This window comes from Balaenoptera ricei, chromosome X, assembly GCF_028023285.1.
Source record: "Balaenoptera ricei isolate mBalRic1 chromosome X, mBalRic1.hap2, whole genome shotgun sequence".
Taxonomy (NCBI): domain Eukaryota; kingdom Metazoa; phylum Chordata; class Mammalia; order Artiodactyla; family Balaenopteridae; genus Balaenoptera; species Balaenoptera ricei.
The window spans coordinates 4,701,008-4,719,027 of record NC_082660.1 but is presented as its reverse complement, the minus strand read 5'-3'; the positions used below and the strand labels follow the sequence as shown (position 1 = coordinate 4,719,027).

General features: G+C 46.6%; 1 protein-coding gene across 4 annotated transcripts in view; it reads left to right on the top strand.

The window, feature by feature from the left end:
- PUDP (pseudouridine 5'-phosphatase) overlaps window positions 1–18,020 on the top strand; it is a 605,728-nt gene that overhangs the window by 254,463 nt on the left and 333,245 nt on the right. The window lies entirely within an intron of this gene.

Here is an 18,020-nt window from a genome sequence, read left to right as displayed (position 1 = left end):
AGGGGGAGGGGGTTAAGAGGTACAAACTATTAGGTATAAAATAAACAAGCTACAAGGTTATATTGTACAGCACAGGGAAGATAGACAATACTTTATAATTACTTTAAACGCAGTATAATCTATAAAAAATTGAATCACTATGCTGTGTACCTGAAGTTAATATAATATTGTAAATCAACTACAATAAAAAGGTCAGCTGTTGTTTAAAAAGGCTTATAACACAAAAAACACTGAAGTGTCCTGCTTCATGACCTCTCCCATTTTCAACTGCTTCCCCAGAGGCCATCCACGCTCTTGCTGTTCCTTCTGGAATTTAGAGGAAGATGTTTATTCTCTTGTTTGTTTAGAGGTAGCTCTTCTCTGTTAGCATTCAAATGATTTGAAAGCAATCACCAAAATAAAACCACAAACGTCCATCGACCCACTGTCTCTCACCTCAAGATCTGATGCTATTTAGTGGTGGTGGTAATGGGGGTGTTGACTGCTGGAACAGTTTTCTGAATAATTCTAGAACGTATCCATCTGTTTTTTTAAAATTAACTAATTAATTTATCTTTTGGCTGCCTCGTGCAGCATGCGGGATCTTAATTCCCTGACCAGGGATCGAACCTGCGCCCCCTACAGTGGAAGCGTGGAGTCTCAACCACCGGATCGCCACGGAAGTTCCTAGAACGTATCCATCTTGTATCATCAAAAGTCTACACCCACTGAACAAAACTCCCCATTTCTCCTCCTCCCCAGCCCCTGGCCACCATCACTCTGTTTCCTGCTTTCTTTCCATGCAAGACTCATTTTTCCATTCGTTTTGGACCGATCCTTACTCATTTTTAAAGCCTGTGAACAGTTCTTTACCAAGAGAAGATGCTGCTTTGATGTCGATTGAGCTCTCTTTAAAATCCGAAGTCGCTTGGTGCCCTGATAAAGTACAAAAGTATGGGCTGTAGTTGTTGATTGCCATGCAAACTGCAAGTCCTCTCGTCCTTGTGTGGTTCCCACACATACAGAAAGGCATAAAATATTCCATTAAGATCATGCCTTCAAGGGACATCATTCTAAATACTCCCAGTGAAGGGATCATTCTTAAGCTCTGTGTTCACACCCACCCGCAGTGCCCAAGGTTTGGAGACTGCTGCCCCAGAACTTTCAAATAGACGTTTTGGGGAAGGCCGTTTGCATGCTGGTGGAAGAATGCAGTTCCCCTTGTTTTAAAGAAGGGATTATGGGGACTTTCACTTAAGACTCGAAGGGTTTGACAGAATTGTCAAAACTCCGAGGCGTCAGCTCGAAGCGACACGTGTGACATCATCCGCAGCTCTGCACGGGGTGTCTCCGCGCCGCCCCTGCCCCAGTGTGCTTTGAGTCTCAGGATGTGAGAGTAAAGTCTGTGCACGCCTTTCTCACCATCATTTACAGCCGTGACGCTCACCCGGGGATGCGAATCCTTCTCCCGGACGAGCCCCGGGAAGCCACAGGGCCACCGTGGCGCTGTCTCCTGGTGCGGTGCCCACCGCGGGAACATCGCAGTGTCATTTCCTCACGTTCTGCTGGTCACCGCTGTCCCCCTCCCGCGGTCTCTGCTCTTTTCCTGGAGCCCACCCTCACCCCTTCCTCTGTTTCACTTCTGACGGTGGTCAGTTAGGGCAGCTCAGGGGCGTCTGGCCGCTCTCCCTACACGTTCGCGCTGAGGGTGTAGACGGACCCTCTGATTTAGAATCGCCTTCTCCTCGCGTACCTGAGCCGGAAGTGTTGACCCTTGAAAATGACCCAGAGGGTGGTTCCGGTAGGGGAAGCTCCCTGTCTTCAGGTCCAACGTGTCTCTACTTACCTGGGTCAGCTGCTCTTTCCCGAGTGTTAAAGATGTGGAGAGAAATAAGAGCTGCAGCCAAGCAAACGTTATCTCAACCATACGTAGGCTAAACTCGTATTTTTCAGAATCAAAGCGTGATGATTTGACCTGGGAAGAGAGTAAGAGAGAGGGGTTCGTAGTTTTGCTGGAAGAGACATTTCACGGTGGCGTCAGGCAAATGGGCCAACACCCCGGTGGAAAGGGGAGTCCAGCCTGGGAGTGGGGAAGGCGCAGTGGCCACCGCTGCGTCCGGCTTGGCCACAGGTTATGGGGTCATGCACACAGCTTCTCGTCTCAAGTCTCTTCACGTCCCTAATGCCAAACACTCGTGTCCAGCAGGTGACTTTCCACTCAACCGCCGAGGGGTTGGTCTCACGCGGCCTCCTCTGGGGAGGTTAGTTCTTCTCACACTGCTTTGCTGTGATTTGTTTCCAGGTATAGCTCCACAGCCATATTCTCTTTGGGGATAGGGAATTTTTCTTGTTCATCTTCGTGACCTTGGACTTGAGCACTGAAAACTACAAGGCACTTCAAACATACTTGCAGACTCAGTGCACTATTTAAATTGTAAGTTTATCCCAAGGGTACGAAAGTTTCCATCCATATTTTCAGTGCCTTTAACTGAACCAATTTCTATGAGCCAGGAGAACCATCGACATGCCTAACTAAAATAATGAACATAAACCTGCTTGGATACCACAGTAGTTACTATAATGCTCTCTTTTTTGACAGTTTTGGATGAAAGAGAAGGGGAACGGGGAAGGAATTACGTCGGGCAAATGGTAGCTCTGTTTCCCCCATCCAGGAATCAGAATCAGAGCATAAATGTGGTACAGCCTTATGCATATAAAAGGTCATTTCCTGCAGGCACACATCATAAGCACAGAATAAAATATACACTCCTGCAGGCTCTAATTTCATATTTATGAAGTTTTTATAGATTCTGTAATAGAGACGATGCCTAAAGTTTTGCCAAGGTGTGAACAATATTTTATAGCACGTGGATGTATCCACCACTATTCTTCAGACGTGAGAGTAGAAACATAAATAGTTGAAACATTTTCTGATGAAAGCCTAGACTCTCCTGGGCATGAATCACATGCCTTGCCATATGCTGTTAGACACCCTGATATGTATTATCCCATTTAATGCTTCTAAAACCTGCTAAGGTAGAACTCATCATGTTTTCAGTATGAGGGGACTGGGACCCATATCCATGCTCACAGTGCTAATAAGTGAGGGGATGTCAGGGACAGATTATCCTGCCTCTAGAAACACCTCTCTGCCAGATTCTTCTCCTCATTTATGGGATGTCCGTCTTTTGTCTTTCCTTTTTTTTTTTTTTTTACCAGACATCCTTTTTGTAAATGCAGCGGGTACCATCTTTTTGGCTATTCGCTTCATAAACATGTTTTTCCATAGTCCAGTTTAGTCACTTTTACTCGTCTCTTGTGGCGAACAAATGCTTCCCGGCATCTATAATAGAGACGCATATATTTCCATCTATCTGCATACGGCGAACGGAAACTCCAGCCCATCGGGGGGATCACTTTGAGTAATCCGTCCTCTTGCATAGAGACGAGGACAGACGGAGCACCGTCCCGCGATGGCCCGCCCCGGGAGTCCCCTCTGACCTTCGAGCCGGCCGCCGCCCTTCCTCCAGGGTGGGGCTCCCGTGTGCTTGTTGTCCTGGAGGGAGATGTCACATGTCTGCCCCCAAAACAAGCCCTTACGCACCACAGCCTCGCTACCAGTACCCACACACTAGAAACCCCCATGTGGCAATGCCGGGAGCCAGGACACCCAGGTTCTGAGCTTTGCCCTTCACCAGCTGTGTGACTGCACATGTGGTTTTTCCTTCTGTCTGGTCTTACTATCCGCCTCTGTAAATGTGGCTCGTTCTCAGGGGGGGTCCTGGGTCCAGCAGCATCAGCATCTCCTGGGAGGTTGTTAGAAACGCACGTTATTCCACCCGACCCCCAGCCTACTGCATCAGAGCCTCTGGCGCGGGGCCGGCAGGGAGGATTTCCACAGGTCCCCCGAATGACTCCCATGCGTGACAATGTCTGACAACCACTCACCTGGACCAGGGCCCAGCAAACTACAACCCGTGTGCCAAACCCACCCTACTCCCTTCTTGTAAATAAAGTTTTATTGGAACACAGCCACAAAAAAAATACCTCTCAGATAGCCAGGTGAGGAACCTCTCAATGTAGCCTGAATAAAATGCTTTATCCCGGCATTAAAAAAAAAAAAAAAATCCACTACGCCCCAAATCTTCTTTCAATTTCAAAATCCACAGAAACAGGGACACAATTTCTCTTGCAAATGCAAGTGAGAAAGTCAGACACAGAGCACCGATGGTGAGACACTGAAAACTGAATTTTGACTTACAGATAATTCAGTGAGCCCTGTCATTGAGATGGGTGCTTTGATTATGAGGGAAAAGAATAAGACAATGACATCCATGCATAGTCTTATTATGTTGCAATTACCCCACACCTAAGAAAGCAGGCACAGAGCGCCACCGTAGGGGTCACAGAGCTGGGTCCTAAGGGTTATTCTGCCCGCCCACCATTAACCATTTATGGAATGACCTCTCTCAGGAATTAGAAGGACAGCAAAAGACGTGAAAGCAAACCAGAAGCAAACACACACAATGACAATGTCCTTTAGGGATTCTTGAGTGAAAACAGCACTTGAGCATAGCTATACAAAGATGATCTAGGCTGTTCAAGAAAAAAACAAACACAGAAACTTGCCATGGGCCACCTTTCCAGCGGCTCCTTCTCAGCTTCTTTGCCTACTCTTCCTCATCCACGTGGCCAGTAATTCTCGGCGTTCTCAGAGCCCGGCTCTGTGTCTCCCGGTTTATGGAGCTCGTCCTCATACCCTTTGCCTCCCAACAGAATCCCATATCCGTGTGTCCCAGCCCGTCTCCCTGGAGAACTCCCAAGGCTGTACATTCTCCTGCCTAATTAGCATAATCCACTTAGATGCCTCAGTGGAATTTCAGCCTGAACAAGGCCCCGCACTGGATTCTTGGGCCTCTCCCTTCTCCCTGTCCATTGCTCCAGCCTGACCACACACTCATAGATCCAGGACTCATGCTACCTGGGCTTCAACCAGCACGTGGTTCTCTCTCTCATTGCTCCCCTCCCGACCTGAAGTCTACCGTAAATTCCTGCCTAGGTGACTCTCTAGATGCCCCCGGTTCGGGGAAGAGGGTGTGGCTGCCGGAAGCTTGGGGAGGGAGACACACATTCGAGAAAAGAACCACAAAGACTTTGGTGATTATTCAGGGTCATTCCTCTCTCTCCCCAACACCTCCTTGCACAGTGAGGGCAGGAAGAAAATCCGCTTGCTTTGGCTCTGTCTGTTCCGCGTGGTAAATGCACAGGAAACGTTGGTTGAATTAAATCAGTGGTTCTCAACTGGGGACAGTTTTATCCCCTAGGGCACATTTATGGAATCTAAAAAATACAACAAACTAGTGAATATAATAAAGAAGCAGACTCATAGATACAGAGAACAAAATAGTCGTTACCAGTGGGGAGGGGAGGAGGGGCAACATAGGGGTAGGAGATTAAGAGGTACAAACTGGATATTATGTATAAAATAAATGAGCTACAAGGATATATTGTACAACACGGGGAATGTAGCCAGTATTCTATAATAACTATAAATGGAGTATAATCTTTAAAAATTGTGAATCTCTATATTGTACACTTGTAACTTACATAATATTGTGCAGCAACAATACGTCAACTAAATAAAAAGATGCCTATGCATCTTTACCCAGGCAAAACAGAATGAAAAGTAAAGTAAAACAAACATCCCACAATGCCCAGGACAGCCCCACATACTAAAGACTTATCTGGGCACCGTTTTTTCCCCATTTAACAGACACCATGAGGTTAGACAGACGGAAACAATGATCCCGTCTTGAAAGGTGGGAGAATTCAGCCGCTGTGAAGTTCAATATCTTTTCTAAGACCTCCGCGAAAAACACAGCACAGAACCGTGTCTGCCGATTCCAGATTTGCACTCCCTTCCCTGGGAGCCTTCCAGCGGGGAGAGAAGTTCAGTCAGATGGAGAAACTCAAAGCGAAAAGGGCCCCCATGCTGTGAGGAGGCATCAGATTGTCTGAGTTTGCCCTGATTACCAGCCGTGGTCTGTATACACACGTGTGTGCTGCGTCCCTGGTGTGTGCATGTGAATGTTTCCTGCAGCTCAGTCTTCTTGACACTCCTTTGTGTGTCATTAATTCTGGAGCCTTTGGGGTCACATTGTTTCAGACAATTCCCTAACATCAAAATAATCAGTGAAGAAATACGAATTACAATATTGAAATAATGAACGCATTCCCCCTGAATTAATTCTCGCAGATATCATTAAGATGGCACAAAAGAAAGAAAGTCGATCTTGTCTCCCTCGAAGCCATGGCTCTGCGAGGTGATGTGAAGGGCTGTGCAATTATCTGGCCGATTGATCGGTGGAGACTGTCATCTATGGATCTCAGGCGCCCCAGCCTATCTCTCTTCTCTCCTCGCACGTAAATCCCTCAGCAGCGTAAGCCAGGATCGTGCCGTCTCCTTGGCCAGTGAAGACATGCGTCAAACTCGGACAAATGTAAATCTTGTATCAAAATTTTAGGAATTAGCCTGTTGCTAAGAGAGAAATTCGGCATGAGGTTGGATTTCCCTAAGGGAACCTTCAAAAGAGGGCCACCACTGTCCTTCTGTGGTCCCTCACCTGCCTTTCTTCCCATGCTTCCCCTGGCTGACGTGAAGGGATGATGAGGTGGGCGGTTTGCTGTCCTTATTGCCTAAAAACCGAAAGACGTGTCTCATCTTTGCTTTGTCTTTGCCTCCATTTCCCACTTCTTTTCTGTAAGGATCCCCCCCTGCAAGAGGATATAACAAATGTCTCGTCGCCTGTCCCCTCCTCCAGTCTCGCTTTCCCCACGAGTGAAGTGGGGAGCAGTCCTTCGTCCACCAGCTGGCATTCTGAGGCCCCTTTTGCACAAGAGGGAAGTCAAGTGCTGTGAGGCTGGAGTGTCTCACGTCAGCTCGGAGGCTGGAGGAGGGTGGTCTTTCCACTCGCACCATCTGAGGCTCAACCTCCTGCCTGTACAGTGTGTACCGTCGTTGGCCTTCGTCCTGTGATCACAGTGGGGGCTGCGGGGCTTTTGTGTAGTAAAGGGAAGATGTGAAGCACAGACCAATGGCTGTGATGGTTGAGCGCAGTACTACCAGGGAAGTAAACATACACAAACACACCCCCGGACAGTCCTGCTTGAGCCTCTCATTGCTGATCTGTTCATCGTCAGAGTCTGAGGACAAGGAAGAAGTGCATCAGTGCTACCCAGTGTTGCCTTCACCGCCCCCCCCTTAACACTCTCCACTTGCTCCCATGTCTTTTTCCTTCTTATGCCATGCCCTCTCCTCGGTGGCCACCAGATCGCTGCTTTCCCCTCACTTTGAAATCAAATCACCACCAGGAGACACACAGCACCACCTACTAACGGGTGTAATTAATTGTGGCCGCAGAAAAAAAGGGCTTCTGCATATTTGAAATTACTTACGAAGAGGTGCACGCCAACCTACAGCAGGAGGTGATTCAGACCAGGGCTTCTTCTGTTGTCGAAAAGAGACCCTCTGGGGGGATTCAGGATGCCAATGCCCAGAAGAGAATGAACTAGTTCTTATGGAGAAAGTCGCCTGTCATAATGCACGAGGCACTGGACGGGCTGCCGCATCTCTTTTCTTTTTTGGCAAAATCAATAAACAATTTAAATAAACAATGACACTTCCCACCCGTCAGCATGTCCTTTTTTTCCTTCTTCCCCCCCCACCCACCCCCCGACCCCATCCTTCCTAAGACTCCTCCTCGTCCCGACCAGCAGTAATTAGTTCTGTATCTATGGGGGCAACAACGTATCTCCTTTGGTTTATGACCACCTTTCTTTGCATTGGTTCCCATAGAGAAGTGTGGGCTGGGACATCGCGACAGTCTTCTGGGAGACACCAGTTTCGACCGTGTAACAGAGGGCTGACTTTTTAACCCCTTGGCCTAGGTGGTATCTGGGCCCAAAGGCAGTGTGTGTGTGTAGGGCTCTTTGCGGAGAACGGTGGCCCGGAAGGAAAGGACACTGTGTGGGCATTTCATGTTCTTTCCTTTCTCAGCAAGTGCAGGGCGGGGTTATGTTAAATTCAGCTCCTTGTTCTCATTCCCCTGGGGCCTCATCAGACAAGGCTTGTGTCCTGGGGTCAAACAGCAGGTCCGTGCTGGCTCTCTCTGCAGCTCGACCTCCCCATCCGTCAGCTCCCAGCCGGAAGGCAGGGGCCATGTGGAAGTGGCTGCAGGAAGCTTGCTTCCCCTGCCACCCCCCACGGGGGTCCCTGGCAAAGACGGACAGGGCACAGAGGGAGAGATGCTGAGGCAAGCGCGCCTTGTGACTTTAGGCAGGTCTGGGTTGTTAATGAGAAAGGGACCCTGGTCCTTGCGCAGAGGCCCGCGTAATTGACCACCAGAGCCGCTTGAGGGATGAGCATCGATCAGCCACACTTGGAGGCGGGCTTGCGATCACTGTCATGTGAGGCCTCATTAACAGAGGCCTGCTTGCTGAATTAGATGGAACTTAGTGCCACCGAAATTAATGTGATGCTGTCTGAGCATCCTTCACCTAACGGTGGAAAATCAAGTTTAAGTGGTAGGAAACAGCACTCCCACTGAGAGCGGAAACATTTCAGAGGGGAAAAGAAGGAAACTTTTTAAAGTTTGCAGGGGAGAGGCCGACAAACAAATACTTTGTGTTTCTAATTATGGCTGAGAGCCAATTTTTACGTATATTAACTAGATGTTACCTGAAAGAGCTAATGTTAGGGACTGTTAGTTATGGTGACTATTTTCTTTTATTTTTCCTCTAATGAGGGTTAAGACTTTTCTCCCGTTAGATAAAGATGGTAGGGAACACAGATTTACCATGATTTGCTAGCATCAGGAAATCTAATAAATGGAAGTTTGTCATTTAACCCTTTGAGAGGCAGAGTGGGGAGGATTGTTTCGAAGTTTTGACTTAGACTAGAATCAGAAAGAAGAGAGTTTAATCAACTATCTGGCTGTTTCAGATGCCAGACGTGTTTTTGCATCTGCAATATGTATAGAATATACTACTTCCTACTGAATTCCAGTTTTTCAGTGAAGCAACTTTTTAATTAAGTAGCTCTCCTCTGTTAGAATTTCAGAGACTTTACCAAAAACAAAAACAAAACAAAAAACAAATCCTAGTCTTCTGTATAGCACTCTTCAAATACGTATCCATTTCATCTTTCTTGAGAAACTAATTAAGAAATAATTATTCCTAAAATCATATTAATGAACGGACTATAAATAATTTGTGGATCATAGTTTTAAAGCCCAATTCTTAAAAAGCTTTGATGGAATAAAAATCTTTTTTTGAAAAATCAACATATGTTCAGTTTCTATTTCTCTCTTCCCAAGACATTTTTAGAAATGAAATACGCAGAGTCTTACCCTGTTTATTCCAAGGCTTGTTTGATAGCGAAATATACTATTCATCTTTTGGTTTAGTAATGTGTTTGAACATAAAGAAATAAAGACCTTAAAAAATCTTCAGCGGTGTCTTGAATATCAAGAGGTCATTGATCTTAAAATACCTTATTTATTTTGCAAGTTTAGCCAAGTGTGTTATGAATTTTTTCTAAAAGACATAGGTCTATTCAAACCACTAAAACTATCACCTCATGAGTCTACACTTTCTCTAAGTCCTTTAGGTAAATAAGAATGAAATGTCATAGTAAAGAATCATCATTGTGAACTGAAAATCTGTTTTTATAGGAACAAGAGTAAAGTTTTACAGTTAACCACATAGCACGTCTCTGGGTCATCTGTTTTACATCTTATTTTAGCCACATAAACTGATCACTTGGAGATTGCTCCATAATCATACTGACATGCTTTATTTTTTAAATGCTTGCATGGCATTTTATTGAATGGGTATACCGTAATTTTCTTCACCATTATTCTACTGGTGGACATTTAAATTACTTCCAAACTTGTATTGCTATGAATAATCATGCAATAAATATTCTTGTCATATCCCATGAGCCAGAAACAAACTGTTTAATAACTATTGCTTTAAAATATGATTTCATATCTATGAGGCATCATTTTCCCCCTTAATTAACTTTCTTTTCCTGAATCTTACTGGCTTTTTGGCATGTTTTTTCCCCCCTCCTGTGAATCTTAGAATCAGCTTGTCTAGTTCAGACAAAATTTGATTACTTTATCTTTTTCTCAAGTGTGAATGTGGACATGTGAGAATATGAAAAAATAAAATATCCACTGATACTCCCATTTTGAAAGATTCTGCATTGTAATACATTGGCTATAATATCTGCAAGAGTGGGGTTACACCAACTGATGAGTTGTGCACACAGGACGAGTACAGTAGTCTCACCATCAATGTCACTGACACCAGTTTCATTGAACACCAACGTCAACTAATGTGTGAAGTACTGAATACTTCTCATCTAAGCCATAGTCTTGTTACTGAACCAAACTTGTGTCTGCTCGCCTGCGTGCAGTAAAGCCAATCTCCTGACACCAGGTCGTGGTGAAGGCAAGTGCAGTGTTTCTTGCAGGCACCAACCAAGGAGTCAGGTAGCTGGTGTTTAAAAGGCCCAAACTCTCCTGATGGCCTTCAGGGAAAGGTTTTTAAAGGCAGGGTGAGGAAGGGGGGTTGCGGGCCGTGTGATCAGCTGGTGGACACTCTTCTGATTGGTTGGTAGTGAGGTCATCGGGAGTCGGCATCATCGACCTTCTGGTTCCAGCTGGTCTGGGGTCTGTGTCCTGGTGGGCAGCATGCAGTTAACTTCTCCCACCTGGTGGGGGTTTCAGTATCTGCAAAACAGCTCAAAGGACGTAGCTCAGAATATGATCTGTAACCCTGAGCCAGAACTAAAGGTCCTTCATTTTGTTTAGTGGCTAAACTATTATTATTTTCTCTAGCTTGACTGTTTTCCTTTGCTTCTTCATTTTCTCACTTCTCTGATTAAATTTGCTCTTTGGAACTCAGAGAAGCCCTCATAGGCTAAAGCTTTTCTACAAACAAGGGTTGGGAGACACAAGGGGTTGTCTGTCCCCAAGAAGGCCCCAAAGGGTCCTGCTTGGTTTCAGTCCCCATATTTTTATCTTGTTCCTAACGTAGAGGATGGTGTTGGTGATGTTATCACTTAGTTATCTACCGTGGTGTAACAAAGCAACACACAGTGGAGTGGCTTACAGTAACACGTGTTCATTTTCTCACAGTCTCTGTGGCTCAGTAGCCTTGGAGTGGCTGAGCTGGGTATTTCTGCGTCAGGGTATCCGATGATGTCAGCTGGGAATACAGTGATTTGCATGGCTGTTGGCTGGAGGTCACAGTTCCTCACTGTCTGCTAGGAGAAGGTTTCATATACTCGACATGCTGCCTTCCCCATGGGGCTGCCTGAGTGTCCTTACGTGGCAGCTGCTGGCTTTCTTCAGCAGGAGTGAACCAAGACAGAGAGCAAGACAGAAACCACAATGCACTTTATGACCTCGGGAAGCAGGCACCATCGCCGTATAAACAATAGTGTCCTATGGGTCAAACAAGCCCACTGTGAAAGAGTGCAGGGAAGATGTATATGAGGGTGTGAAAAGCAGGGGCAGAGATCGTTGGGGGCTGTGTAGAGCAGCTAACAGCCGCTTGAAGAACTGACACTTTGAGTTCTCACTCTGGAGCCAAAGACAGATGAGTTTTAATCAAATTTTCAATTGCATACAGTCTAGTGAATTCCTTTTATAATTCGGTCTCATCACCAATATGTGCAATTTAGTGTGTATGATGACCACCATTAAGAAGGTGGTCACTCAGATAACCTTTAGGGTGACTCTAACTGCAGTCTCTTAATTTATCAAGTTCTTTTTCCTTTATTTTTAGCATAATTCTTTTAACATTTCAACAATTTAATTTTTTTCCTCCTCCATAGTTAACTCCTCATTTAGGTTGAAAATTATTTCCCTAAACCAACAGAGTTCAAATTGTTTCTCTCAAAGGCACCAGAGATTATACAATCTGCTATGTACCCGATAGAGCTACACGGTGAACATTTGCAACAATCTGGAGGAATACGTCCTTTGCACTAGACACATCTCACCCATTTATAAGATCTCTGCTTTGTTCCAGAAAGCTCAGGTGAGGTGAATAACTTTGGAATGATTGAGTGATATGGCTTCCTGTCCTCTTTAATTTCTCTCTCTCTCTCTCTCTCTCTCTCTGTCTTATTTGGTCTTTGATTACAAACATACACATATCAGTACAGAATCTAGAAAGACTTGGATGCGCCAGTGATTCTGCCAGATGTAAACTACAAAATATAACATGTCTTAAAGTGAATTCTTTACTCAATTCTGTATGCCCAAAGTAGGAGAGTTGAGCTAATAGATCGGTGGAAACTAACTGGTTAGAAAACTTAAAAACAATTTGGTGGAGGAAGCACTTTAGGGTGTTTTACCATATTGTCCAGGAAACTTTGGATCTTTCTTTTTATTCGTTCTTCTCCATCCATAACTTGATCGCTCTTAAGTAATAACTTTAGTCCAAAATATCAGTCATAACAAAGGGACTCGCTGAAAATTACTGCTCATCAACACACATACGTGCATGCGCACACACACACACACGCTCTGTGAACCTAATTAAAGCAAACTATCATCAATTTCCATCCCTTAGGCATCTCTAATGATATAAAAAGTGTCACAGTTGATAGGCAATAATAGCCTTCCATTCAGGGCTTCTTATGGTCTACAAAGCTGGCACTCACGCAATGAATAAGACATTGACTTGGGATTGCTAATGATGTTGAATCACTGAGCTTCACTTCTTTTCAGAGAGGTTATAGTAGCAATTAACTTCACAATTCAGATGGTCAAGATGACTCACCGTTGAAAGCCGCTAAGTTGTCTGAACATCAATTTTCTTTTAGGACTGTACTGGAAAGCTCTAAAGCAGCAGTGAAACCTGCTGTTGGGAATAGTAAAGCTCTCATGTTGAGGAAGGAGACTGACCCATGGGGAGTTTCTCACCCCATTTTTCATGGGGACTGAAGAGTCATTATGTCTCAATTTTTGACGTATTCTAGGCTCTATTATACCTTTAAATAATTTTCTTATTCTAGAAGTCACATTAAAAAGGTGTGGGGAGACAATTCATCTGGGATCTCTTGCATTTCTGCATCAATTGCAAGCAGAGGTAGTGACGGCCTTTATTCTGGGCTCTCTTTTCAAGGATGTGTTACCAAACACAAGTTTGTGTGCCACACGCACAGTGAGGCCAAGCAAACCAAAATGTTGCAGTTTGGAGCAGAGAAAGGTTTATTGCAGGGCCAAGCAAGGAGAACGGGTAGCTCGTGCTCAAAACCCCCAACTCCCTGATGGTTTGGGGGGAAAAGTTTTTATCTGCAAAATTTGGGGTGAGGGCTGCAGGGCACGTGACCTTCTTCTGATTGGTTGGTGAGGTAACAGGGCAGTGTTCCAGGAATCTTGTTCTCAGCCTAAAGTTGCCATCCTCCACCTGGGTGGGAGCTTTAGTTCCTGCAAAAGAACTCAAAGATATTGTTATGTATATTCCTTGAGGAGGAACCAGCACCCTGCCCCAAGGCTGCGCTATTGCGTCTTGACTGCTCCTCTCTTCTTTCTGCATCCCCTCCCTTCCCTGATTAGTAACTGTTTGAATCTGCCCTTTGGAACTCAGGGAGATCTAGGAGGCTGAAACCTTTATCCTGCAAATAAGAAATGGGGGACAGGAAAAGGCTTTTGTGCCCAGGAGCCCCACAGGGTCCTGCTCAGATGTTTGTATAGCTAACAGCTTTGGAAGGTAGACAGGGTCTTCCTCTAAAGCAAATGGCAGCCTTGCTTTATTTATTGCTTATTACACTCCCCATTTAATGAAGACAATGTCTTCCTCTATTGTTACAATCAGACAGGTGTATGGCCTATTATCAGTGTTCTGGCCTATTATCACGTCCCCTTTGGCCTATTGTCACGTTCCCTAAGCACAGGGTCCCTCTCCCATCACACAATCCACTGTGTGTGCAGGCATCACCCAGCCCTCTTCATGTTTCCTGTGGGGACCAGCACAAACACTGCTGCTCTGCTTCCTGCTGTCACTGTGAGAACAGACAGTCTTTTGCCTCTGACCCAGGAGCCTCTTGTCTTCTGCCATCATCTGTGAAGCTCTGGTAGGCTGGCTTGTTGGAATGGAACCACGCTAACATCTCAGATCCTTCACCGTTCTTAACAAAGGACTCCAGCTGAAGAACAGGGAGAAATAAAATGATGTCAATCCTATATGAATATAAATGTGCTCTTTAAGCCAGCTTCTATAGAGGAAGAAACATGTCCTCTAGCAGCTAGGTTCTTCCCTGCTGTGACTGATAACCTCATACTTCATACGTTTTTCATTCGATGCTGGTCAAGCCCCCAAGTTGCTGGTGAGGCAGTGGAGGGTAGGGATGGTAGCAGGGAGTGCAGTAGATAGAAGCAGGTCAGGGGAAGGAGAGAAGGTATATGCACACTGGGGTCACATGGCATCCAACAGTATTTTTAAGGTCCGGCCAGTTTCACTTTCTTTCTAACCAGTACTGGTGTTTCTGGGGTTTAAGGCTTCCCAACTCCATCACTCTGTATTAATTTGTCTGCTGTTACTCATAACAATCTCTACTGTCCAGCCTGGCCACAGTCCAAGTGGGCATCTAGGCAGCCAGCGGCCTTTTCTCTAGGGGGTAGTCCTCCACAGCAGCGATGCGGACGAGAAGAACGGGTAGGATGACGTGGGTATACAGCAGTGATGTGGACGAGAAGAACGGGTAGGATGACGTAGATATACAGCAGGGATGCGGACGAGAAGAACGGGTAGGATGACGTGGATACACAGCAGGGATGCGGACGAGAAGAACGGGTAGGATGACGTGGATATACGGCAGGGATGCGGACGAGAAGAACGGGTAGGATGAAGTGTGTATACGGCAGGGATGCGGACGAGAAGAACGGGTAGGATGACGTAGATATACAGCAGGGATGCGGACGAGAAGAACGGGTAGGATGACGCGTGTATACAGCAGGGATGCGGACGAGAAGAACGGGTAGGATGACGTGGGTATACAGCAGGGATGCGGACGAGAAGAACGGGTAGGATGACGTGGGTATACGGCAGGGATGCGGACGAGAAGAACGGGTAGGATGACGTGTGTATACGGCAGGGATGCGGACGAGAAGAACGGGTAGGATGATGTGTGTATACGGCAGGGATGCGGACGAGAAGAACGGGTAGGATGACGTGTGTATACGGCAGGGATGCGGACGAGAAGAACGGGTAGGATGATGTGTGTATACAGCAGGGATGCGGACGAGAAGAACGGGTAGGATGACGTAGATATACAGCAGGGATGCGGACGAGAAGAACGGGTAGGATGACGTGTGTATACGGCAGGGATGCGGACGAGAAGAACGGGTAGGATGACGTGGGTATACAGCAGGGATGCGGACGAGAAGAACGGGTAGGATGACGTGGGTATACGGCAGGGATGCGGACGAGAAGAACGGGTAGGATGATGTGTGTATACGGCAGGGATGCGGACGAGAAGAACGGGTAGGATGACGTGTGTATACGGCAGGGATGCGGACGAGAAGAACGGGTAGGATGATGTGTGTATACAGCAGGGATGCGGACGAGAAGAACGGGTAGGATGACGTAGATATACAGCAGGGATGCGGACGAGAAGAACGGGTAGGATGACGTGTGTATACGGCAGGGATGCGGGCGAGAAGAACGGGTAGGATGACGTAGATATACAGCAGGGATGCGGACGAGAAGAACGGGTAGGATGACGTGGATATACAGCAGCGATGCGGGCGAGAAGAACGGGTAGGATGACGTAGATATACAGCAGGGATGCGGACGAGAAGAACGGGTAGGATGACGTGTGTATACGGCAGGGATGCGGACGAGAAGAACGGGTAGGATGACGTAGATATACAGCAGGGATGCGGACGAGAAGAACAGGTAGGATGACGTGGATACACAGCAGCGATGCGGGCGAGAAGAACGCGTAGGACGACGTGGGTATAAAACTACATCCGTGATTGCTCAGCCGGGATGCGGACGAGAAGCACGGGTAGGACGACGTGGGTATAAAACGACATCCGTGATTGCTCAGCCGGGATGCGGACGAGAAGCACGGGTAGGACGACGTGGGTATAAAACTACATCCGTGATTGCTCAGCCGGGATGCGGACGAGAAGCACGGGTAGGACGACGTGGGTATAAAACTACATCCGTGATTGCTCAGCCGGGATGCGGACGAGAAGCACGGGTAGGACGACGTGGGTATAAAACTACATCCGTGATTGCTCAGCCGGGATGCGGGCGAGAAGCACGGGTAGGACGACGTGGGTATAAAACGACATCCGTGATTGCTCAGCCGGGATGCGGGCGAGAAGAACGCGTAGGACGACGTGGGTATAAAACGACATCCGTGATTGCTCAGCCGGGATGCGGGCGAGAAGAACGCGTAGGACGACGTGGGTATAAAACGACATCCGTGATTGCTCAGCCGGGATGCGGGCGAGAAGAACGCGTAGGACGACGTGGGTATAAAACGACATCCGTGATTGCTCAGCCGGGATGCGGGCGAGAAGAACGCGTAGGACGACGTGGGTATAAAACGACATCCGTGATTGCTCAGCCGGGATGCGGGCGAGAAGCACGGGTAGGACGACGTGGGTATAAAACGACATCCGTGATTGCTCAGCCGGGATGCGGGCGAGAAGCACGGGTAGGACGACGTGGGTATAAAACGACATCCGTGATTGCTCAGCCGTGCTCGGCTCATCTGTGTCTCGCTTCTAGCTGGGCTTTCCCTGCCACAGTGTGCTCGCCCTGCAGACTGAGTGATGTGGGCGAACCCTCCAGTCGCCTCTCTTTCCACCCCGTACACGATGCAAGCTCGTTCCCAAGACCCCAGGGCTCCCAGTGGCCCCCCCTACCCTGCCCACCTCTTGAGCCGGCTGCCTTTCTACCTCCCTTGCTCAGTAGCCTCCGACCTTACCATCCTTGCTTCTTTTCTGTTGACAGACAAGACCGCCTTCCCCAGGCTCTGCTTCCACCTGGTGCCGCTCCTCATGACGAGAGTTTAGGTGTCCTCTCTCCAGGGAAACCTGCCCTGACCACTTGTCCAGAGTGTTTCTCTATCTGCCAGCTTAGCACCATTCACAGTCTCCTCACCCGTGTGACTCATTCCATTTCTATGTTGTACACTCCCTCTCACACTAAACAGCACGCAATATAAATTATGTTGTTCATGTATCTATTTGTTTGTTCGTTGTTTGCTCCTCCTATAGTGATTAGGCTTCATAAGAGCAACTTTATCTGTCCTGCCCTCTCCCCAGCGCTTAGAACACGGAGTTGGTGCTCACTGAGTATTTGTGGAATGAAGGTTTAATTCTTTTCCTATGAAGTAGGATAAGTAAAAATTTGAGGCTACACATAAACTAGTTTTTTTGTTTTTTGTTTTTCTCTCATAAGCACAAGTTTTAGGAACAAAATCATACTGGCCAAAGCATAGAAAACATTAGTCTGCTTCAAGATTTATAAATGTAACTTTTCCCAAGCTTTTGGCAATAACTACAGAAAATCTGCTTGAGTCCAATGATTAAAATGAAAGCAAACAGTTGACCAATAAGTATATAATACGTTCAAGTATCAAAGAAAATTAGTCGTGAGAAGAACGTCATTAATGACCATACTGTTCCGTTCTCGGCAAGTAAGAAATAATGTTCCAAGTCTTGCTCTCAGGTTATCATGCTATAAACATGAGAAAATTGTGTAAAAGAGTTTCAGGGAAAAATAATTACCTACAGTTACATGAAGGATTGTGTAGCAGACGAAAAATAATTTTCCCTCCACCCTTCTGAGTTCTCTTCTGAGACCCCTGTAATAAAAGACAACTTAATGAGAAACACACAGAAGTTCGTTTCCTGCCTAGCTCATGTCCACATGGGGGATACCCAGGGGCAAATGGGCAGCTCCCCCAGGCAGCTTTTGGGGAAGGCAAGGTGGGACATGAG